At 39.4% G+C, this 25,857-nt stretch overlaps 1 long non-coding RNA gene across 1 annotated transcript; it reads right to left on the bottom strand.

Annotated features, from left to right (window-relative positions):
• Positions 1-1,681: 1,681 nt before the first annotated feature.
• On the bottom strand, positions 1,682-24,651 carry LOC143681193 (uncharacterized). Its single transcript, XR_013174454.1, has 4 exons — positions 24,534-24,651; positions 18,664-18,732; positions 1,897-1,952; positions 1,682-1,814 (listed from the first exon to the last, which is right to left on the bottom strand). It is a non-coding gene; the product is annotated as an uncharacterized LOC143681193 (long non-coding RNA).
• Between the last annotated feature and the right edge of the window lie 1,206 nt (positions 24,652-25,857).

Genomic DNA, 25,857 nt, shown 5'->3' with positions numbered 1-25,857 from the left:
GCAGTGGGCGACGGGATTGGGAAGTACAGGTAGATAGTTTAAAGAGGCTTTCCCAAACAACTCTCTTTGTGGAAAGTATTGAAGCGTGTTTGGGGCGGGAGGCACAGCGCACAGGAGAGCGTCGGAGGAAGGAAACATCTTTTAAAGACAAAAAAAAAAAGTATTGGCAAAAAGGACTTGAAAGACCTTGGAAAGTGAATGGAAGAAGGGATTACATTTGAGGTGGAGAAGAGAAAGACTAGTCCAAGGAGAGGCAGTTTTAATTTGTTCAGGAAGAGCATGCTCACAGTCCGAAGGGAAAAAGCCAGTAGAGGGAGAAATTGAAGATGTGAGGAAATAATGGAATACAAGTGGTAGACGTGACAAAAGGGAATGGGGACAATGAGATTAAGGGCACCGAGAATGAGTGAAAGAAGGGGGAAAATTTTTGAGATAAAGAGGAAGTTGAGGAATTCCACTAAAGTGGAATCTGAGAAAAGTTAAAAGTTAAAATCATCTGCAGATATTAGCAGTACCAGCATGATGGAAAATATACATTTGTTTATACTTAGAAGAACTGTTATTTGGGGTGTTGGCTTTTTGAAAGGCAGTATTCCTAGTGTCTCTCAACACTAATTAGACAGTAAAATCTGGCACTCCTAACTCCTTATGATCCTCTTGGAATTTTACTGAACAGCAAGACCCAATGAGGAAGCTATTTACAGATTTTGTAGTTGATCCTACTTTATGCAAACTTTACATATGAAAACCTATTTTTTTATTAGAGGAATTTAGCATCTATTCTTTGAAAATGATTTGTTACATGATCCCTATAAACTGTTCATCACTTTAGTGAATATCATCCCACATGCATTAAAAATGAAGAGTATGTTTCAGTGGTAGAATGCTCACCTTTCATGCGGGAGACCGGGGTTCCATTCCTGGACCATGCATTCAAAAAAAAAGTAGGAGAATAATGCCTAAGATTGAATTTCATACAACTTTACAGAAAATATAGCTTATCTGGGCTTTGTTCTGATTTGATCTCTTATCCATTAGAGAGTGATTGGAGGAGAAAAAAAAGTAGGGCTAATTTTCCATAGAATAATGGGGTATTTTCTTTGGTTTGTGACCCTTAGTGACCTTAATATCCTAGATATTTTTCCAGCAAGCCTGAGTGAATCATGAATTCTGATCAAGCCTCCCACTAGTGGTAATTCATAAGATGAATATCTGAACCTACGGAAGACTCAGGAAATTCTCAATCTATGTCCTGTCATTCTCTGTGCCAGCTCCCCAACTTCAGAGCCTCTGCTGCTAGCTTCTCTGATAAACTGCCTCCCTTTTAAAGTCCCTCAGCTAGAATTCAGTATGAAGAAAGGATGTCCATAGATTGCAAGTTTATATGCAGATGCACACACACACACACACACAAACATACAGTGTTACCAGAATTTTTATATTAAACATTAAGGTTCTGAATTTCAGCTTCTTACTGTGCATAGCGACAGAGTAAGCAGAATCCTTTTTCTCAGGATCCTTTCATTAGCAGTTGCCCCAGTGGCATGTAAAATATTTAATAGATAATGACAATAGCCAAAGATAAAATCTTTTCTGTTTTCCCTAATTTCACCTTTTTTTTAAGGTGTAGGACTACTCACAAACTTCAAATACATAGAATTTTTATTTACTAGTTGCTCTTTATTTTTTTTTCAAAATTTTACAAAATTTTAATTTTGGTTGCACTTTCTGTCCTCTTCCCTTTTTGACTCAGCTTGTTGAACATTCTTTTCCCTCTGGTTTCTCTTGCATATTCTTGGCTAAGCTCCATTACCCTGTTGTTGAACCCAACAGTTTACAAGTTTACCAAATATACCAGTAAGATTAGAGTAAACATATGGAGGCTTAAAGACATACCAGAGAGTGGGTGGGTTACACTGTGAGATGGGAGATGTTTTGCTGTCATTTACTTTCTATGGAAGACAGAGCAAAAAGAAAAGCAAAAGAGTCAGGCTGATATTATAAAAAAGCAATGAAGTAGATATATTCTTATTTCTGTCCTGACACATGTTAGCTGTGACAAAGTTGTACTAATACTTAACCTCCCTGGTCCTCAGTTTTGCCAGCAGTAAGTAAAATATTTCATGTTATCTACCTCAGTGAATGACATAACTGTTCACCCAATCACCTAAAGCAGAATCCTTGGAGTCAATGTTGACTCAACTTTATCCCTTACTCCCCATATCAACTAGGACTTGTCAATTCCATCTTCACAGGGACTCATATTTCTACCTTCCTTTTCTCCATCTCTCCCCCCAACTTTTTACTTTGAAATATTTTCAAACTTAGAGGGCAATTAAAAATATAATGCAGATGGAATCCAAGATGGCGTCTTAGTAAGGTACATGCGTCTTAGTTCCTCCGACTCCAAATCAACTAATAGGTGAACAGAAACAGTACAGAACAGCTCCCGGGGCTACAGCAGGGAATGGACACACAGCGTAACCCAGTCTGGGCTGGTTAGTCTGACTGCGAAACTTGGCTGCGGTGAGTGAGATCCCCGAGTGGCGGGCGATTTCCTGAGCAGCCGCAGCAGCGGCGGTCCGAGCTAATCCCTCCCTCCTTCCCGGGCTGGCTGAGGGACGCGGAGAGACAAGCTTCCCAGCCAAGGCGGCCGGCGCCACACTTTTGCGGGCAGCTTCGAGTCTCGGCTTCGAGTCCGCGACTACGAGTCTCGCATCAGAGGGCTATCCAAAGTCTGGGCTGGCAAGTCTGACTGCGAGACTTGGCTGCGGCGAGACCCCCGAGCGGCCGCAGCTGCGGCGGTCCGAGCTAATCCCTCCCTCCTTCCCAGGCCGGCTGGGAGATGCGGAGAGACAAGCTTCCCAGCCAAGGTGGCCGGCGCCACACTTTTGCGGGCAGCTTCGAGTCTCGGCTTCGAGTCCGCGACTACGAGTCTCGCATCAGAGGGCTATCCAAAATCTGGGCTGGCAAGTCTGACTGCGAGACTTGGCTGCGGCGAGACCCCCGAGCGGCCGCAGCTGCGGCGGTCCGAGCTAATCCCTCCCTCCTTCCCGGGCCGGCTGGGAGATGCGGAGAGACAAGATTCCCAGCCAAGGCGGCCGGCGCCACACTTTTGCGGGCGGCTTTGAGTCTCGGCTTCGAGTCCGCGGCTACGAATCTCAGATCAGAGGGCTATCCAAAGTCTGGGCTGGCTAGTCTGACTGCGAAACTCGGCTGCGGTGAGACCCCCGAGCGGCGCGTGATTTCCCGATCAGCGGCAGCTGCGGTGGTCCGAGCTACTCCCTCCCTCCTTTCCGGGCCGGCTGAGGGTATTGGAGAAGCAAGTTTCCCAAGCCGAGGCAGGCGGCACCCCTCTTTTGCGGGCGGCTTCGAGTCTCTGCTTCAAGTCTGCGGATACGAGTTTCGGATAGGAGGGCTATCCAAGCCGCGGTAGCCCCCCCCCCACGGGAGGCTTCCTGGTCCGGTGGGGAATCCCCCAGGCCCGCTGCGGCCCGCAACCAGCCACAGGGTCCCCTCAAGCCGCGGCAGCTGACGCCTCCACCACGCGCGGCCCCTGAACCAACGGAGAGAATTGGATCCGAAATCCCCAGGCCATGGAGATCGGTGACTGGGGGAGACCCATTCCAAACACTTGAGACAAACGTGCGCCACGTGCGCCACATACTGGGCAAGATAAGAAAAACAGATCCCAGAGATTTCACAGAAAAATCTTACAACCTTGCTGGGTCCAACACCAAGAGAAATCTAAATAAATGCCCAGACGCCAGCAGCAGAAGATAACTGTCCACGCTCAAAAGATTGAGAATATGGCTCAGTCAAAGGAACAAACCAATAGCTCAAATGAGACACAAGAGTTGAGACAACTAATGCTGAATATACGAACAGAAATGGAAAACCTCTTCAAAAATGAAATCGATAAAATGAGGGAGGACATGAAGAGGACATGGGCTGAACATAAAGAAGAAATAGAAAAACTGAAAAAACAAATCGCAGAACTTATGGAAGTGAAGGATAAAGTAGCAAACATAGAAAAAATAATGGATAGCTACAATGATAGATTTAAAGAGACAGAAGATAGAATTAGTGATTTGGAGGATGGAACATCTGAATTCCAAAAAGAAACAGAAACTATAGGGAAAAGAATGGAAAAATTTGAACAGGGTATCAGGGAACTCAAGGATAATATGAACCGCACGAATATACGTGTTGTGGGTGTCCCAGAAGGAGAAGAGAAGGGAAAAGGAGGAGAAAAACTAATGGAAGAAATTATCACTGAAAATTTCCCAACTCTTATGAAAGACCTAAAATTACAGATCCAAGAAGTGCAGCGCACCCCAAAGAGATTAGACCCAAATAGGCGTTCTCCAAGACACTTACTAGTTAGAATGTCAGAGGTCAAAGAGAAAGAGAAGATCTTGAAAGCAGCAAGAGAAAAACAATCCATTACATACAAGGGAAACCCAATAAGACTATGTGCAGATTTCTCAGCAGAAACCATGGAAGCTAGAAGACAGTGGGATGATATATTTAAAATACTAAAAGAGAAAAACTGCCAACCAAGACTCCTATATCCAGCAAAATTATCCTTCAAAAATGAGGGAGAAATTAAAACATTCTCAGACAAAAAGTCACTGAAAGAATTTGTGACCAAGAGACCAGCTCTCCAAGAAATACTAAAGGGAGCACTAGAGTCAGAACCGAAAAAACAGAAGAGAGAGATATGGAAAAGAGTGTAGAAAGAAGGAAAATCAGATATGATATATATAATACAAAAGGCAAAATGTTAGAGGAAAATATTATCCAAACAGTAATAACACTAAATGTCAATGGACTGAATTCCCCAATGAAAAGACATAGATTGGCAGAATGGATTAAAAAACAGGATCCTTCTATATGCTGTCTACAGGAAACACATCTTAGACCCAAAGATAAACATAGGTTGAAAGTGAAAGGTTGGGAAAAGATATTTCATGCAAATAACAACCAGAAAAGAGCAGGAGTGGCTATACTAATATCCAACAAATTAGACTTCAAATGTAAAACAGTTAAAAGAGACAAAGAAGGACACTATATACTAATAAAAGGAACAATTAAACAAGAAGACATAACAATCATAAATATTTACGCACCGAATCAGAATGCCCCAAAATACGTGAGGAATATACTGCAAACACTGAAAAGGGAAATAGACTCATATACCATAATAGTTGGAGACTTCAACTCACCACTCTCATCAATGGACAGAACATCTAGACAGAGGATCAACAAAGAAATAGAGAATCTGAATATTACTATAAATGAACTAGACTTAATAGACATTTATAGGACATTACATCCCACAACAGCAGGATACACCTTTTTCTCAAGTGCTCATGGATCATTCTCAAAGATAGACCATATGCTGGGTCACAAAGCAAGTCTTAACAAATTTAAAAAGATTGAAATCTTACACAACACTTTCTCGGACCATAAAGGAATGATGTTGGAAATCAATAATAGGCAGAGTGCCAGAAAATTCACAAATACGTGGAGGCTCAACAACACACTCCTAAACAACGACTGGGTCAAAGAAGAAATTGCTAGAGAAATTAGCAAATACCTCGAGGCGAATGAAAATGAAAACACAACATATCAAAACTTATGGGACGCAGCAAAGGCAGTGCTAAGAGGGAAATTTATTGCTCTAAATGCCTATATCAGAAAAGAAGAAAAGGCAAAAATTCAGGAATTAACTATCCATTTGGAAGAACTGGAGAAAGAACAGCAAGCTAACCCCAAAGCAAGCAAAAGGAAAGAAATAACAAAGATTAGAGCAGAAATAAATGAAATTGAAAACATGAAAACAATAGAGAAAATCAATAAGGCCAGAAGTTGGTTCTATGAGAAAATCAATAAGATTGATGGGCCCTTAGCAAGATTGACAAAAAGAAGGAGAGAGAGGATGCAAATAAATAAGATCAGAAATGGAAGAGGAGACATAACTACTGACCTCACAGAAATAAAGGAGGTAATAACAGGATACTATGAACAACTTTACGCTAATAAATACAACAATTTAGAGGAAATGGACGGGTTCCTGGAAAGACATGAACAACCAACTTTGACTCAAGAAGAGATAGATGATCTCAACAAACCAATCACAAGTAAAGAAATCGAAGCAGTCATTCAAAAGCTTCCTAAAAAGAAAAGTCCAGGACCAGACGGCTTCACATGTGAATTCTATCAAACATTCCAGAAAGAATTAGTACCAACTCTCCTCAAACTCTTCAAAAAAATCGAAGTGGAGGGAAAACTACCTAACTCATTCTATGAAGCCAACATTACCCTCATACCAAAACCAGGCAAAGATATTACAAGAAAAGAAAACTACAGGCCGATCTCTCTAATGAATATTGATGCAAAATCCTCAATAAAATTCTAGCAAATCGTATGCAACAACACATTAAAAGAATTATTCATCATGACCAAGTAGGATTCATCCCAGGTATGCAAGGATGGTTCAACATAAGAAAATCAATTAATGTAATACACCATATCAACAAATTAAAGCAGAAAAATCACATGATCATCTCAATTGATGCAGAGAAGGCATTTGACAAGATTCAACATCCTTTCCTGTTGAAAACACTTCAAAGGATAGGAATACAAGGGAACTTCCTTAAAATGATAGAGGGAATATATGAAAAACCCACAGCTAATATCATCCTTAATGGGGAAAAATTGAAAACGTTCCCCCTAAGATCAGGAACAAGACAAGGATGTCCACTATCACCACTATTATTCAACATTGTGTTGGAGGTTCTAGCCAGAGCAATTAGACAAGAAAAAGAAATACAAGGCATCAAAATTGGAAAGGAAGAAGTAAAACTATCACTGTTTGCAGACGATATGATACTATACGTCAAAAACCCGGAAAAATCCACAACAAAACTACTAGAGCTAATAAATGAGTACAGCAAAGTAGCAGGTTACAAGATCAACATTCAAAAATCTGTAGCATTTCTATACACTAGCAATGAACAAGCGGAGGGGGAAATCAAGAAACGAATCCCATTTACAATTGCAACTAAAAGAATAAAATACCTAGGAATAAATTTAACTAAAGAGACAAAAAACCTATATAAAGAAAACTACAAAAAACTGCTAAAAGAAATCACAGAAGACCTAAACAGATGGAAGGGCATACCGTGTTCATGGATTGGAAGACTAAATATAGTTAAGATGTCAATCCTACCTAAATTGATTTACAGATTCAATGCAATACCAATCAAAATCCCAACAACGTATTTTTCAGAAATAGAAAAACCAATAAGCAAATTTATCTGGAAGGGCAGGTTGCCCCGAATTGCTAAAAACATCTTGAGGAAAAAAAACGAAGCTGGAGGTCTTGCACTGCCTGACTTTAAGGCATATTATGAAGCCACAGTGGTCAAAACAGCATGGTATTGGCATAAAGATAGATATATCGACCAATGGAATCGAATAGAGTGCTCAGATATAGACCCTCTCATCTATGGACATTTGATCTTTGATAAGGCAGTCAAGCCAACTCACCTGGGACAGAACAGTCTCTTCAATAAATGGTGCCTAGAGAACTGGATATCCATATGCAAAAGAATGAAAGAAGACCCATATCTCACACCTTACACAAAAGTTAACTCAAAATGGATCAAAGATCTAAACATTAGGTCTAAGACCATAGAACAGTTAGAGGAAAATGTAGGGAGATATCTTATGAATCTTACAATTGGAGGCGGTTTTATGGACCTTACACCTAAAGCAAGAGCACTGAAGAAGGAAATAAATAAATGGGAACTCCTCAAAATTAAACACTTTTGTGCATCAAAGAACTTCATCAAGAAAGTAGAAAAACAGCCTACACAATGGGAATCAATATTTGGAAACGACATATCAGATAAAGGTCTAATATCCAGAATTTATAATGAGATTGTTCAACTCAACAACAAAAAGATAGCCAACCCAATTACAAAATGGGAAAAAGACTTGAATAGACACCTCTCAGAGGAGGAAATACAAATGGCCAAAAGACACATGAAGAGATGCTCAATGTCCCTGGCCATTAGAGAAATGCAAATCAAAACCACAATGAGATATCATCTCACACCCACCAGAATGGCCATTATCAACAAAACAGAAAATGACAAGTGCTGGAGAGGATGCGGTGAAAGAGGCACACTTATCCACTGTTGGTGGGAATGCCAAATGGTGCAACCACTGTGGAAAGCAGTTTGGCGGTTCCTCAAAAAGCTGAATATAGAATTGCCATACGACCCAGCAATACCATTGCTGGGAATCTACTCAAAGGAATTAAGGGCAAAAACTCAAACAGACATTTGCACACCAATGTTTATAGCAGCGTTATTTACAATTGCAAAGAGATGGAAACAGCCAAAATGTCCATCAACAGAAGAGTGGCTAAACAAACTGTGGTATATACATACGATGGAATATTATGCAGCTTTAAGGCAGGATAAACTTATGAAGCATGTAATAACATGGATGGACCTAGAGAACATTATGCTGAGTGAGTCTAGCCAAAAACTAAAAGACAAATACTGTATGGTCCCAATGATGTGAATCGACACTCGAGAATAAACTTGGAATATGTCATTGGTAACAGAGTTCAGCAGGAGTTAGAAACAGGGTAAGATAATGGGTAATTGGAGCTAATGGAATACAGACTGTGCAATAGGACTAGATACAAAATCTCAAAAATGGACAGCACAATAATACCTAATTGTAAAGTAATTATGTTAAAATACTGAACGAAGCTGCATCCAAGCAATAGGTTCTTGTTTTGTTTTGTTTTGTTTGTTTTGTTCTTATTATTATTACTTTTATTTTTTTTCTCTATATTAACATTCTATATTTTTTTCTGTTATACTGCTAGTTCTTCTAAACCAATGCAAATGTACTAAGAAACGATGATCATGCATCTATGTGATGATGTTAAGAATTACTGATTGCATATGTAGAATGGTATGATGTCTAAAAAACAAAAAATGGTCAGCACAATACTGCCTAACTGTAATGTAATTATGTTGGAACACTGAATGAAGCTGCATCTGATCTATAGTTTTTTTTTTGTTTTTTTTTCTTTCTCATATATTTTTGTACTTTTTATTTTTATTTGTGTTTTCTCTGTGTTATCACTTTATTTCTTTTTCTGTTGTCGTGCTATTTCTTTCTCTAAATCGATGCATATGTACTGAGAAATGATGACCATACACCTATGTGATGATATTAAGAATTACTGATTGCATATGTAGAATGGATTGATTTCTAATGTTGTGTTAGTTAATTTTTTTGAATTAATAAAAAAATCAAAAAAAAAAAAGAAATGCAATTATCCCAGAAAAAAATATATATATAATGCAAACTCTGTACAGAGAATCCAGCATACTCCTACCTGCCCCAATATATTGAGATCCACCAATGTAACATTTTGCCACATTAGCCGTGGCAAACAGCTAATTTTGCCACAGTCCATTTTCTGAACACCAGAGTAGGTTGTATGCATCATACTCCATGAACGCTTAATACTGTTGTGTACATTTTCGAAGAACAAGGATATTTACTATTAACCACCTTAAGTGCAGTTAATCAAATTTAAGAAATTTAGCATTGTTATAAAGCTTACAGTCTGTATTCCAATTTTTCCATATATCCCAATAATGTCCCTTTGAGCCTTTTCTCTTCCCTTTAGGATCCTGTCATGGTTAGGGACAGGTGTCAACTTGGCCAAGTTATGGTACCTGTTCATCTGATTCGGCAAGCGCTGGCCTGTCTGTTGCAATGAGGACATTTCATAGGATTAGGTCATGATCACGTCAGCTACATCCACAGCTGATTCCATTTGTGATCAGCCAAAGGGGAGTGTCTTCTGCAATTAGTGATGCTAAAAGCAATCTTGGGAAGCCTTTTAAGGAGGACTCAGAGGAGACAGGTTGCATTCCTGCTTCGGCTGGTGAGCCTCTCCTGTGAAGTTCATCCAGGCCATCCATTGGAGTCATCAGCTTCGCAGCCTGCCCTGTGGATTTTGGACTCTGCATTCCTACGGTCATGTGAGACACTTTCATAAATTTTATATTTGCAAGTGTTCCCTGTTCATTCTGTTTCTCTAGAGAACCCTAACTAATACATCTTGGTACCGGGAGTGGTTCTTAAGGAACAGAATCTTAAAAATGGGTTTTTATGAATGGTTTTCTACTCTGACTGGGCTCAGAGACACTAAGGACTCTGATTCCCGTAATCAGAGTGACACTCCCAATCCATGGACTGAGTTGGCAAAGGAGATAGTCAAAATATCATCATTCGATTCTCCTAATGCTTCGCTTGTACGAAGCCAGACTCTGGGGGATCATGTTTTTGACACCTTTACAGAGTTTTGTAGAAATAAGAGTTATAGAGATGTTGGTTGGTTGTTGTTAGATACACTGTCTACATTAAAGGATGAAAGGGATGGGCTTAAGGCTTCAAACAAGAAGCTTAAGTGCCGTCTGAAAGATGTAGAGGTTTCTATGAGTATCCTGAAGGAAAATTTTATTTCCTGTAGCTGTAGACTTGAGATCTCTGAAAATCAGAATCAGAATCTTATTGTTAGAGTAGCAACTTTACAACGTAAACTGAAATCTCAGTCTTGCATGGTGTCTGCCGTTAAAGTGAGGGCATTGATTGGAAAGGAGTGGGACCCTGAAAAATGGTATGGTGACATATGGATTGATAATGATGTTGGGGGTGAGGTTGAAACCCTAGACCATGCTGAGCCTTCTTTAGATAACCCTGTAATAGTCTGCCCTGAGGACATAGCCGCCCCACCTCCAGCCTGCCTTGAGGAATTGGCCACCCAACCTCCTCCTGAAGGGATTAGCCCTAGAGTTATTAATCCTGTTTCACCAGATGAAACTGCAAATGAAAGCCCTGAAGCAAATGGCTTGGAAGATATCTCTAATTCTTTTCATGACCCACCCCACCACCCCTCATTTCTTCTAGACCTATAACTAGACTAAAGTCCCAACAGGCCCCTAAAGGTGAGGTACAAAGTATCACACATGAGGAGGTACATTATACTCCAAAAGAACTGTGTGAGTTTTCCAATTTATGTAGACAGAAATCAGGGAAATATGTGTGGCAATGGATTTTAAGAGCGTGGGATAACGGTGGGAGGAATATAAGGCTGGATCAGGCTGAATTTATTGATATGGGCCCACTAAGTAGAGATTCTGCCTTCAGTGTTATAGCTCGAACAGTTAGAAAAAGGTGTTAACAGCTTGTTTGGGTGGTTGGTTGAAACATGGATCAAAAGGTGGCCAACATTACCTGAGGTTGAAATGCCAGAACTGCCCTGGTATAATATAGATGAGGGGATCCAGAGGCTTTGAGAGATTGGGATGTTAGAGTGGATTTATCATGCAAAGCCTGCTCTTACACCCCAGGAATGTCCAGAGGATGCACCTTTTACCAGAACAGTGAGAAATAAGTTTCTGAGACTAGCACCATCATCCCTCAAGAGCTCTGTGGTTGCACTTCTCTGTAGGTCAGATATTACTGTAGGAACTGCTGTCACTGAGCTGGAATCCTTAAACACAATAGAGATGACAGGATCCTGATTTGGCAGAAGCCAGGTGGCAGTACTTAATCACCAAATACAGGGTAGACGCAGTTATTATCATAGACAACAAACTCAAAGGAGGCATCAAAATTATATGACACGCAGAGATTTGTGGCATTGGCTAATAAATCATGGGGTGCCATGATTTATCGAGTGACCAGAAAAGCTGCTAATTTTGAGTGGGGACCTGAACAAGAGGAGGCTCTGCAACAGGTCCAGGCTGCTGTGCAAGCTGCTCTGACACTTGGGCCGTATGATCCAGCAGATCCAATGGTGCTGGAAGTGTCAGTGGCAAATAGAGATGCTGTCTGGAGCCTTTGGCAGGCCCCTATAGGAGAATCACAATGCAGACCCTTAGGATTTTGAAGCAAAGCCTTACCATCTGCTGCAGATAACTACTCTCCTTTTGAGAAACAGCTTTTGGCCTGCTACTGGGCCTTAGTAGAGACTGAACGCTTAACCTTGGGCCACCAAGTTACCATGAGACCTGAGTTGCCTATCGTGAGCTGGGTGTTGTCTGACCCACCAAGCCATAAAGTTGGGCATGCACAGCAGCACTCTATTGTAAAGTGGAAATGGTATATACGAGATAGAGCCAGAGCAGGTCCTGAAGGCACAAGTAAGTTACATGAAGAAGTGGCACAAATGCCCATGGTTTCCACTCCTGCTGCTACATTACCTTCTCTTTCCCAGACCAGAGCTATGGCCTCTTGGGGAGTTCCTTACAGTGAATTGACTGAGGAAGAGATAACTCGCGTCTTGTTTACAGATGGTTCAGCACGATATGCAGGTACCACCCGAAGGTGGACATCTGCAACATTACAACCTCTTTCTGGGGTGTCCTTGAAGGACAGTGGTGAGGGGAAATCCTCCCAGTGGGCAGAACTTCGAGCAGTGCACCTGGTTGTTCATTTTGCATGGAAGGAAAACTGGCCAGAGGTGCGTTTGTATACTGACTCATGGGCTGTTGCTAATGGTTGGGCTGGATGGTCAGGGACTTGGAAAGACCATAATTGGAAAATTGGTGACAAAGAGGTCTGGGGAATAAGTATGTGGATAGACCTTTCTGAGTGGGCTGAAAACATGAAGATATTTGAGTCCCATATGAATGCACACCAGAGGGTGACTTCAGCAGAGGAAGATTTTAATAATCAAGTGGATAAGATGACCCATTCTATGGATACCAGTTAGCCTCTTTCCCCAGCAACTCCTGTTATTGCCCAATGGGCTCATGAACAAAGTGGTCATGGTGGTAGCGATGGAGGTTATGTATGGGCTCAGCAACATGGACTTCCACTCACCAAGGCTGACCTGGCTACAGCCACTGCTGAGTGCCCAATCTGCCAGCAGCAGAGACCCACACTCAGCCCCCGATATGGCACCATTCCCCGAGGTGACCAGCCAGCTACATGGTGGCAGGTTGATTACATTGGACCACTCCCTTTGTGGAAGGGGCAGCAATTTGTTCTAACTGGAATAGACACATACTCTGGATATGGGTTTGTTTTCCCTGCATGCAATGCTTCTGCCCAAACTACCATCCATGGACTTACAGAATGCCTTATCCATCATCATGGTATTCCACATAGCATTGCTTCGGATCAAGAAACACACTTCACAGCAAATGAAGTGCGGGAATAGGCACATGCTCATGGAATTCTCTGGTCTTACCATGTTCCCCATCAACCAGAAGCAGCTGGATTGATAGAACGGTGGAATGGCCTTTGAAAACTCAATTACGGTGCCAACTAGGTGGCAAACACTTGAAAGGCTGGGGTAATGTTTCCAGGAAGCTGTGTATGCTCTGAATTAGCGTCCGCTATATGGTTCTGTTTATCCCATAGTCAGGATCCATGGGTCCAGGAACCAAGGGGTCGAAATGGGTGTGGTGCCATTCACTATTACCCCTAGTGATCCACTAGGAAAATTTTTGCCTCCTGTCCCTGCTACCCTGAGTTCTGCTGGTCTACAGGTTTTAGTTCCAAAACAGGGTGTGCTTTCTCCAGGAGATACAACAGTGATACCACTGAACTGAAAGTTAAGATTGCAACCTGGTCACTTTGGGCTACTTATGCCTCTGGATCAACACACCAACAAGGGGATTACATTATTGTCTGGGGTAATTGACCCTGACTATCAGAAGGAAGTAGGACTGCAACTACATAATGGAGGGAAAGAAGAGTTTTCTTGGAATATAGGAGACCCCCTGGGGCGTCTATTAGTACTACCATGCCCTGTAATTAAAATCAATGGAAAACTGCAACAACACAATCCAGGCAGGACCACTAATGACTCTGAGACTTCAGGAATGAAGGTTTGGGTCACCCCACCAGGCAAAGAACCACGGCCAGCTGAAGTGCTTGCTGAGGGGAAAGGGAACATGGAATGGGTAGTGGAAGAAGGTAGTGATAAATATGAACTTCGACTACATGATCAGTTACAGAAACGAGGACTGTAATGCTGTTTTGTTCGTGTTATACTATTTAAGTTGTAAGATATCAAGTTTAAGAATGAATGTTGCCCAAGGATTTGCACCCTATTCTTGAGAGATTCAATGTGTTTCCAGTTATATACAGGACAGTTGAGTATTGTCAGGTAAAAGAAAAAATGTGTGCTTATTTGTTTTCATTTGGAAATTAAGTATGGTCTAAGGTGACATATATATATATATATATATATATATATATATGTGCCAAGTTGACAAGGGGTGGACTGTCATGGTTAGGGACAGGTGTCAACTTGGCCAAGTTGTGGTGCCTGTTCATCTGATTGGGCAAGCGCTGGGCTGTCTGTTGCAATGAGGACATTTCATAGGATTAGGTCATGATCACGTCAGATACATCCACAACTGATTCCATTTGTAATCAGCCAAGGGGGAGTGTCTTCTGCAATTAGTGATGCTAAATGCAATCATGGGAAGCCTTTTAAGGAGGACTCAGAGGAGACAGGTTTCATTCCTGCTTTGGCTGGTGAGCCTCTCCTGTGGAGTTCATCCAGGCCATCCATCGGAGTCATTGGCTTCGCAGCCTGCCCTGTGGATTTTGGACTCTGCATTCCTATGGTCACGTGAGACACTTTCATAAATTTTTTATTTGCAAGTATTCCCTGTCGATTCTGTTTCTCTGGAGAACCCTAACTAATACAGGGAGATTGGTGTTTATTTTTCAATTTACACATATTTCACATTTACTTTATGTTTGTCCAGTCAATACTAGCTTGTTAGAATCCCAGTCTCTTGAGTGATTTATAATTTACTTAGGCACATGACATTTTTAACATGAATCAAAACTTCAGAGAATTAGAAATTACAATTCACATACACAACTTCTGTCAATTCTGTCATAGTCAAAACATTGCCAGCTGCTTCTGAGATGATATCAAGTGGCAATTAAAATAGCACCAGTAATACTGAGCTATGCTTAGGTACACAGAATATTTTATCTGGTTAAAGCATGAACTATATTTAGGTGATTAAGATTTATGTCTCATATGAAAAGAACAGGTGCTCTGAAGTTTTATTCTTTGGTGCCATCCTATCTATTTGTTCATGATGTTGGACAAGATGGGGCTCACATGGGCCATATGCCTGCCTTGTCCAATGTTAGTCTTCTCAACAGTGGTCTCTAAGTGTCTACAGCAGACTGCTTGTTTATAGAATTCTAACAGGTGTTCTGTGAAAAATGGATTCTATGGTCAAAGATTTGGGGGCATTAAATTAGTCAAAGTTGCACATTTTTCTCTAGTATGGAAAGAACTGTCAGACTAATATATACTTATGTTTTATGGATCTTATATAGGAAATTCATCACTTCCCCTGAATTATCTATCTACAGAATATGTGCTAGAATAACTACTAGGCAGATAAAATGCATGTTTGGGACACCAGCAAAATCAAGAAGAAAAAAAGGTTTAATTAATATTTAATATTTTTTAAAGGATAAAAGAAGTAACTTCCAGAAAAAAAAATTGTTTTGGACTTGTCACATTTATTCCACAGTATGATATGCTTATTTTGGTATGCAGGGTGGGTGTAAATATGAAGTGTTTTAGTGCTTAGTGCCTTGGTTGGTACTGATCCAGAATACTTTTCTCAAGGATCATCTACTGGGGTAAATGTTAAACTTCTAGAATTGTTATTTTAAATCCCATTTACAACGTTTTTCTTCTGCTCATCTTAGGATAATATAACACTTTCCCTGCTTGGGACCTTCTGACACTAATAGTTTCCTCGTGATAACTTTGAGTCTGATGTGACTGCCTCAGTTTTCTCAGTGGTTAAAGAAGGATTCAACCATCTTCTCAGAATATATCAGTCCAAAGGGCAATTCAGGACACAGTATGATACTGAAGAGGTTGCCTGCATTGATCAATTCGAGGCAATGAGGCAAGGTGACCAGGGTTCTATTTGAGGCAAGGATTCATGCTAGGCATTAGCACCAAACCAAGCCAAGAAAAGCAAAGCAGGTGATTTATTTTTAGCAAACTCTAGTTCAGTGTCCTTTATTCATACCCCAATCTTGCTCTTTGGAATTCTCATGCATCTCTTATTCAGACCCTTCTTACTGTAAGAAATTTATCTCCCTGATTAGTTGGTGGTGTTTCTCTGCTCCCTCTTCAAATACTCAACTAAATTACAGTATATAATTTTTCAAAGATTTTATCACATAAGAAAAAAAGTCTTGAGGTGAGACAATATCATATATATATACATATTTTTTAATTTGCAATGTGGAATATATAAAGGAGAATCATAATTGAGTTAACAAAATGGATAAAGTTAACACTTAAATTCCTCCAGAGATTCATGTCAAAGGTAAGCAAAGCAACATTCCCTAAAGAATCCACAAAAAGCTCAAATCCTAGAGGCAACATCTACAATTTCAGTGAAATATAAAAATGCTACTTCTATGCTGCTTTTTCTTTTCCTCCTTTTGTGATATTATTGTTACATATATTACATCTATAAATGCTACAAACCCAAGAAAGCAATAAGTTATAACAACATCAAAACATGAAGCAAAAATTGATAAAAATGAAAGAGGAAATAGACCATTGAACACTAATCACTGGGCATATCAATATCCCACTTTCAATCATGGAAAGAATAACTAAGAAGGATATCAAGAAGGAAATAGAAGACTTCCACAGCATGGTAAGTCAATAAGACTAACCCAACAACATCAGAATATACATTCTTCTCAAGTTCACATGAAACATGCTCCCAGATATACTTCTATATGCTAGTTCACAAAACAAACCTCAATAATTTAAAAGGATTGAAATAATACAAGGTATGTTCTCAAATTACAATGGAATGATGTTAGAAATAACTAACAGAAAGAAATTTGGGACACTTTAAAATATGTAGAAAGCAAACAACATGGTCCTAAATAACCATGTGTCAAAGAACAAATTAAAAGAGAAATTACAGAATGCTTTGAAATGAAGGAAAATGAAGATACAACATACCAAAATTGATGGGATGCAGTAAAACACTGCTTTGGGTGAAATTTATAGCTGAAAATGCCTGTTTACAAAAGAAAAAATCTCTCAAATCAACAACTTATCCTTCCAACTTAAGACAATAGAAAAAGTAGGGGGTGAGGGTAGTTCAGTGGTAGAATTCTCACCTGCCATGCAGGGAACCCGGGTTCAATTCCCAGCCCATGTACTTCCCAAGCAAACAAAGAAACCAACAAAAACAAACAAAGAAGCAAAATTCAACAAAAGCATACCAAAAAAAGACAATGAAAAAAGGAGACAAAACTAGACCAAATGTGAACAGAAGAAAAATAGAGAAAATCGATGTAATTAAATGTTTGTTTTTTGAAAAGACCAAAAAAATTGACAAATTTTTACCTAGACTGACCAAGTCAAAAAGAGAGAAGACTGAAATTACTAGACTTAGAAATACAAAAGCAGGTACTATTAAAAATCTTGCAATAATAAAAATTATTATGAAGGAATGCTTTGAACAGTTGTGTACCAAAAATGAAATGGAAAAATTCCTAGAAAGATACAAACTTGTGAGGGTGACTCAAAAAGAAATGGTCAATTGGAATAGGCCTATAACAAATAAAGATATCAAATTAGTAATTTAAAAACTACCCACAAAGAAAAGCCCAGGCCCAGATGTATTTACTAGTTAATGCAACCAAACTCTTAAAGATTTAATGCCAATTCTTCACAAACGCTTGCACAAAGGTGAAGAGAAAGGAATACATCCCACCCCATTCTATGAGGCCAGTATTACCTTAATACCCAAAACAGACAGACATCACAAGAAAATAAAGCTCCAGACTGATATCCCTCATGAATATAGACACAGAAATCTTCAACAAAATACTAGCAAACTGAACACAGCAACATATAAAAAGAATTATACACCATGACCAATTGAGATTTATCCCAAGAATGCAAGATTGACTTAACATCTGAAAATCAATTAAAGTAATATATCATATCAAGAGAATAAAAACCCGAACTCATGTGATTATCTCAATAGATGCAGAAAGAAATATTTAACAAAATCCAACACCCTTTCATGATAGAAATACTGAAGAAAAAAGAAATAGAAGGGAGCTTCCACAATCTTGTAAAAGGTTTCTATGAAATACCCACATAGCTAACATCATGCATAATGGCAGAAGCCTGGATCTGTTACCCCTAAAATGACTCACAAAGCAAGGTTGTTCACTCTTACCAATTCTATCCAAATTTGTACTGTAGATTCTAGCCAGGGCTAAACTATAAAGCTCTGGAGTGAGGGATAGGACAATAGTGCACTTTTCTCCAACTGACACCCTTGCTTTGGAGCTGGGTGAGTGGTGAACAGGGGACAGTAGCCTCAGGTCTTCTCAGCTTGCCTCTCTCCACAAGGAAACTCCACCTTATAAACTAGAGCAAAGGTGATCAAGACCTTTGTATCCTCAGCAGCTTCACACTGAGAGTAGAGCCTCCATCCTACAAGTGGGACTGGGAAGAACTAGGAAGCCTCCATCTCTTAACCACACTCACCCAGTACTTACCCCAAGAAACAGGCCAATGAAAAGTACTGAAGTCCTTTCCTCCTGGGAAGATCAACTTTTCACTGGTACCTGGGGAGGGGAGAGGGAGTCCTATGTGTTTGGTTGCACCAGTCAAGTGTGGGCTTTTTATCATGCTGAACTGGAAGGGACAAGGGAGAAATTGGGTTTTGATTCATATCCTATAAACTCTCACTGTTCTGACCAACTTTTAGTTTAGTTTAGTTTTTTCTTTTTCATAAATGTTTCATTTGCTGCAGGTCCTTAGGACCATTTCCAAGGACTTTAAATAGTTGTTGTTTTTGAAAAATAATTTTCACGTTTCTCACTGGTAAGTCTCCCAGAGTTCCAAATGCTATCATGCTGGAAGTAGGTCTCCTCTAACCAGCTTCTTTTTTAAAGAACATAAACATTTATTTAACATGATAAAAAAAATGAGATGTGAACATTTGCGTTTAAACAATAGTAAGTAGCCTTTAATCTAACCAGCTTTTGATTTTATCCAAGAGACTCCAGTTCTCTTACACTCAGCCATTTTTTTCTTTAAAATGAAAATGATACTACCTAATTATGAAATTTGTTAGTATTAAATAAAATATGCATATGCATTATCTGATATGATATTTCTCACATAGAAGGTATTTTTATAAAGAGGAATTATTATTGTCCTTAATCAAAGTGACCATATTTCCTATACTCATTAATCTACTCAATAAATATTCTCTCTCTCTCTATATATATATATATATATATATTATGTTTCTAAATGTGATTTTTTGAAATGTATTCACATATTATATAATCATCCAAAGTATACAATCAGTGGTTCACAGTGTCATCATACAATTGTGTATTCATCTTCACAATCGATCTTTGAACATTTTCATTATCCAAAAACAATAAAAATAAAATGAAAAACAACTCCCAAATATCCCATACCCTGTACCCCTATTATTTATTTATTTGTTTGTTTGTTCATTTTATTTATTTTTGTCCTTAGTTTCTTACTCACGTGTCCATACACTGGTAAAAGGGAGTGTCAGTCACAAGGTTTTTATAATCACATGGTCACACTGTAAAACTCATATGGTTGTACAATCATCTTCAAGAATCAAGGCTACTGTTCTAGTTTGCTAGTTGCTGGAATGCAATATACCAGAAACGGAATGGCTTTTAACAAGGGGAATTTAATAAGTTGCAAGTTTACAGTTCTAAGGCCGAGAAAATGTCCCAATTAAAACAAGTCTATAGAAATGTCCAATCAAAGGCATCCAGGGAAAAGATACCTTGGTTCAAGAAGGCCGATGAAGTTCAGGGTCTCTCTCTCTCTCTCAAGTGAGACGGCACATGGCGAACACAGTCAGGGCTTCTCTCTCAGCTGGAAGGGCACATGGCAAATATGGCATCATCTGCTAGCTTTCTCTCCTGGCTTCCTATTTCATGAAGCTCCCCGGGAGGCGTCTTCCTTCTCCAAAGGTCACTGGCTGGTGGACTCTCTACTTTGTAGTGTTGCTCTCTCTGAATTGCCTAGAATGCTTTGGAGAGACTGTTGGGAGAAATGTGGACTCTAAAGATACCTTTGATGAGGCCTTAGAAAGATATGAGGCACGTGTTATTGAAAACTGGAAGGAAGGTGATCCTTGTTTTAAAATGGCAGATAATCTGGCAAAGTTGACTAATGGTATTGGCTGGAAGGCAGATTTTAAAAGCCATGAACTTGGATATTTAGCAGAAGAGATCTCCAAATTAAATGTTGAAAGTGCAGTCTGGTTTCTCCTTGCAGCTTATAGTGAAATGCGACAGGAAAGAGATAAGCTGAAAACTGAACTCTTGAGTAAAAAGAAACCAGAAATTGAGGTCCCGGAAAATTCTGGGCCTACAGAAAGGGAGACTACAGAGTATAGTGTGGATTTCACCAAATGTGGAACTAGCGAGCCATTTCAGAGAAAGTCAGGATCGGACATGGAGTTATCCAGGAAAGATTTGTGGAAACTCCTTATGTCTGATGGGCATGATCCAAGGCTACTGCATAGAAAGCCAGTAAGAGTGCTGTGGGACCTGTATAAACAGAGCCGCTGCCAGTCTGGACTGAGGGGTTCAGAGAAGGGACATAATGGAGGAAAAATAACTTTAGAGGCAAAACCATGGAGGCTGAGGTATGAAGTCAAGAAACCTTGGGCCAGGAGAGTGGACCCACCCAAGCCCGTGGAGAGGGTGAGTTTGCCCCAAAGGCAGAGAATGGGCCTTCCACGTCGTTGCAGTGGGAGAGTCATGCTGCCTCAGGTCTTGGAGAGAGTGAAGCACGTTCCTTGGGGTTTGGGGGGAGCCTGGCTGCCACCACATGGAGGGGTTGAGCGTGTGCCCCGGAGATGGCAGAGAGCCCGGGTGCGGCCCCAATGCTTGGAGAGGGTGGAGCCGAGAAAAAGGTGGTCTCCCCAATATCCCCCAAGGTTGCATTCAGAGAGAGGCAGGCGTAGGCATTTGGAAAGGGTGGGACTGCCACTTTCTAAAGCCCTGAGGATAAATGAGTCTCGGACTTTGAAATCTAATGGACTTTGTCCTGCGGGTTTTCAAAATTGTATGGGTCCAGTGACCCCTGTGTTTCTTCCTCCCTATGGAAATGTGTACATGTATCCTATGAATGTTCCTCCTTTATATGTTGGCAGCAAATAACTTGTTATGAGTTTTCAAAGGTCCAGAGTAAATGGAAAGAATTTTGCCTTAGGACAGACCATGCCTGTAACTGATTTGATGAGATTTTATACTGTCTCTAATTTGATACTTTGTTTGTATTGCTACTGAAAGGTTTAAGGATATCTGATATTGTTATGAAATTAATGTATTTTGTATATGGGAAAAACATGTCTTTTTAGGGGCCAGAGGGTGGAATGTGCTGGTTTGAAAGGATATATGCCCCCTAAGAAAAGTCATGTTTTGATATAAATCCCATTTCTTAAAGGTAGAATAATCTCTATTCAATACTGTATGTTTGAAACTGTAATGAGATCATCTCCCTGTCTGATGTGATTTAGTTAAGAATGGTTGTTAAACTGGATTATGGGATGACATGCCTCCACCCATTTGAGTGGGTTTTGATTAGTTTCTGAAGTCCTATAAAAAAGGAAACATTTTGGAGAATGAGAGACTCAGAGAGAGCAGAGAATGCTGCAGCACCACGAAGCAGAGAGTCCACCAGCCAGCGACCTTTGGAGATGAAGAAGGAAAACGCCTCCCGGGGAGCTTCATGAAACAGGAAGCCAGGAGACAAAGCTAGCAGATGATACCGTATTCGCCATGTGCCTGTCCAGCCGAGAGAGGAGCCCTGACTGCGTTCGCCATGTGCCTTTCCAGATGAGAGAGAAACCCTGAACTTCATCGGCCTTCTTGAACCAAGGTATCTTTCCCCGGATGCCTTTGATTGGACATTTCTATAGACTTGTTTTAATTGGGACATTTTCTCGGCCTTAGATCTGTAAACTAGCAACTCATTAAATTCCCCTTGTTAAAAGCCATTCCGTTTCTGGTATACTGCATTCCAGCAGCTAGCAAACTAGAACAGCTACTGGATTAGTTCAACTGTTTCAGGTATTTCCTTCTAGTTATTCTAATACACTAAAAACTGAAAAGAGATGTCTATATAATGCATAAGAATAACCTCCAAGATGACCTCTCATCTCTATTTGAAATACCTCAGTGCTGAAACTTTATTTTGCTTCATTTCTCTTCTCCCTTTTGGTCAAGAAGTCTTTTTCAATCTCATGATTCCAGGGCCAGGCTCATCCCTGCCACTTATGTCTATGTTGCCAGGGAGATTTACACCCCTGAGATTCAAGTCCCACAACTAATGAATTGTCTCAGAGAGGCTACATCTAAGCAACAAAAGTGGTTTTCTGGGGGTGATTCTTAGGCATAATTATAAGTAGGCTTAGCTTCTCCTTTGCAGGAATCAGTTTCATAAGGGTAAGCCCCAAGATGGAAGGTTCACAGTGACTAAGAGATTTCAAACACAGTCAAGAGTTTATCCTGGAGATTATTTTATGCATTATATAGATATACTTTTTTAGTTGAGTGTGTAGTGGGACGGCTGGGGGGAAGTATCTGAAACTGTTAAGCTGTGTTCCAGTAACCTTGATTCTTGAAGACTATTGTATAAAGGTATGACTTTTACAATGTGAATGTGATTGTGAAAACCTTGTGTTTGATCCAGAGTATGGACAGATGAGTAAAAAATATGGATAAGAGTAAATAATAAGGATGAGAAGGGATAAAATAAATTGGGTGGGTAGATGGAAAGACTAGTGGTCAATGAGAGGGAGGGGTGAGGGCTATGTGATGTATGAGTTTTTTCCTTTTTCTTTTTCATGAGTGATGCAAATGTTCTAAAAAAAATGACAATTGTGATGAATATACACCCATGTGATGATATTGTGAACCACTGATTGTACACCATGTACAAGTCTTTAAAAAGACTTAAAAAATGGGAAGCATGACAAGCTTATTGTAGAAGTTCTTTAAAATGGCTATACATTTTCCAGTGTTATCTTTTGTTAAATATCATTCTAAAACCCTTTGCATTATTTTGCAACTTAATTATGAAACTTAAAGATATTGATCATAATACTTTACAAATGTACCTTATTATGGGTAAAAGAATATTGTCCAAACTTTATAGTGCCCTCCTATTAATGAAGTTTACTTATAGTTGATTTCTATTTTCAAGACTCTAAACCATTTTGGAAAATGAGCATTTGTCATCATTTGATGATATTTTTTAAAACATTAAAAGTGGTAGGCTATCAAGTGAAAAAGTAAACCAAATTGTATCTTGTCTTTGAAATAAAATTACATATATGCATAGAAAAGAAATAGGGGAGAAATTTAATCAGAAATAATATCAGAATTTTAATAGTGGTTATCTCTTATTGTTGTAAACATTTTTGTATTTTCCAAATTCTTTATAATCATCTCAAATTTGTATCTGAAAGTATTTCCTTTAAAGAAAAAATGTGCCAGGACTCCAGCCTAAACCCAAAGCAACTTTGTAAAGGTTTATCAACTAACAAGACCATAGTTTTAGTGATTGGGATGAGACAGATGATGTTTCATAATTGAAATTCAAAAATAAATCACCCCTGAAGATAAGATATATTTGAGTGCTATCAAAAGATGGAATTAAAGATGATTTGTGTTTTTTTCAGTTAAATCAAATAAAGGCAAACACACTTTTAAAAGTTAATTTGTGAAACAAAGTTGACTTGTGAAATAGAAAGAAATTTAAGAAAGAATTAGAAGGGCATAAAGGACAAAAATAATTAAAATGTGAGAAGTAAATTTGAAAGAAAATAGGAATGTCAGGAAATTTTGGTCTGTCACAGGCTGTGTGGTCCATTATTTGGCTGTGCATTCTTAAACAGGTCATATAACATCTCTGTGTCTCAGTTTCTTTATGCATAAAATCAGAGGGTTAACTAAAAGAATGATCATTTTTAGTGCTAAGGTTTTATGAATCTAGACTCTCAAAGGAAAAGTTTGGATTCCTGAAATCAACATACAAATGGGTCTATTAAAAAAAAGATCGAGGGCTGTGCCTATTAAATTGGTAGTCCCTAATGCTTCCAAAAATATCAGGTCTTCCCCAAGTGGAGAAGTTTAATATTTTCACATTTTTGAGAGGGGTAATATTGATAAAAATTCATTACTAGTGAAATGAAAAATAAGCAGGTGAGGGAGACCATGTTGAATAACCTCATCTGCCTCAATAAAGGGGAAGACACCATCAGTGACTAAGTGGGCAAAGGGAAAGGGGACTTGAGTCATGGACATCCACCTCATGAGAGAGCTCTAGGAAACAAATGGAGACAATTAAGACTTACCGAGAATCAGAAGGTATGGCCATGGTTAGATAACCCAGAGGTTTCTTAGAACCTCGCTGAATCTTCCCTACTTTCTGTAATAGAACCCAGCAGAGAAAGTTACTCAAAGTCAACCTCAGAATTGTCAGAGAGAGTGACGTCAAAAAGAGAGTGAGCCACTCTCTTGGGCAGGGATGGAACTCCATTAAGAGGGAGTTCCAAAGAGAGTTTTGTTTATTTGCTTTCTTAGGCAAATTTAGTTGTATGTTAGCTATAAGGGAAATCATATTAATAACTTACTCTGGCCAATAATTGGTGTATATTGTAATCTTTGAAGTTATGCTAGTGTCTAATTTAATTAAGAAAAATAAGCAACTTTATTAATTGTGACTCCAATTATAATTCATAAAGGATAAGGATGCTGTGGTAGTTAGGAGCTGGTAGGTTCCCCAGAAAAGGACATGTGTTTTTTAATCCATTCCTGTGGATGCAAACCTTTTGGTGGTGGGTGGAACACTTTGGTTATTTCAATTGAGATGTGATCTGTCCTATTCATGGTGGGTGTAATCCTTTTACTGGAGTCCTTTATGAGAGGATAAAGGAGAGAAAAAGATAAGAGAGCTCAGGTAGAAATACCCAGAGAAGCTAAGAGAAGACCCACAGAAGTACAGAGAGGAGGCCTCTGGATACAGAAGATGAAAGCTATGAAATCCAAGAGTGAAGAACGAGAAGATGCCAGACATGTGCCTTCCCAAGTAACAGAGGAACCCTGGGTGCCAGCAGCCTTGTTACAGAGATGGTATCTTCCTCTTGATGCATTTGTTTGGGTATTTTTCATGGCCTTAGAACTGTAAATTTGTAAGCTAATAAATCCCCATTGTAAAAGCTAAACCATTTTTGATATATTGTATGCTGGAAGCTTAGCAAACTGAAACAGACACCTGGGATAAAATCTACCCCATGCCTTAACTATATAAAAAAAGAATATTTGACACCAGCATATTATGGAACGTCTTTCATCAACAGTCACCCCTAAGTGGCAATAATGGAGGCAAAGTGGTGAATATAAATGGATTATAGTCTTTATAATAATTGTAACTTGATCTCATAAATTAATCACCAGATTGCTTTTGCTTGTTTGGAGCATTAACCAGGGTTTGGCATTCAATATTGAGATCTAAAAAACAGGGTAAAGCTAAAAGTTTGGATATTTCCATCAAAAGGGACTTTGACTCATCTTCCAATTAGTTACTGACTTCTCCAGTAAGCCTTCTTTGATTTCCCATAATCAGCTAAGTGTCTTTCTACTGGGTTTCAATACTTCACCATGCCTACCTCTATGTTA

The sequence above is a fragment of the Tamandua tetradactyla genome, chromosome 4 (assembly GCF_023851605.1).
Source record: "Tamandua tetradactyla isolate mTamTet1 chromosome 4, mTamTet1.pri, whole genome shotgun sequence".
Taxonomy (NCBI): Eukaryota; Metazoa; Chordata; class Mammalia; order Pilosa; family Myrmecophagidae; genus Tamandua; species Tamandua tetradactyla.
The sequence above is the reverse complement of the archived record's forward strand: the minus strand, read 5'-3'. Positions and strand labels throughout refer to the sequence as shown.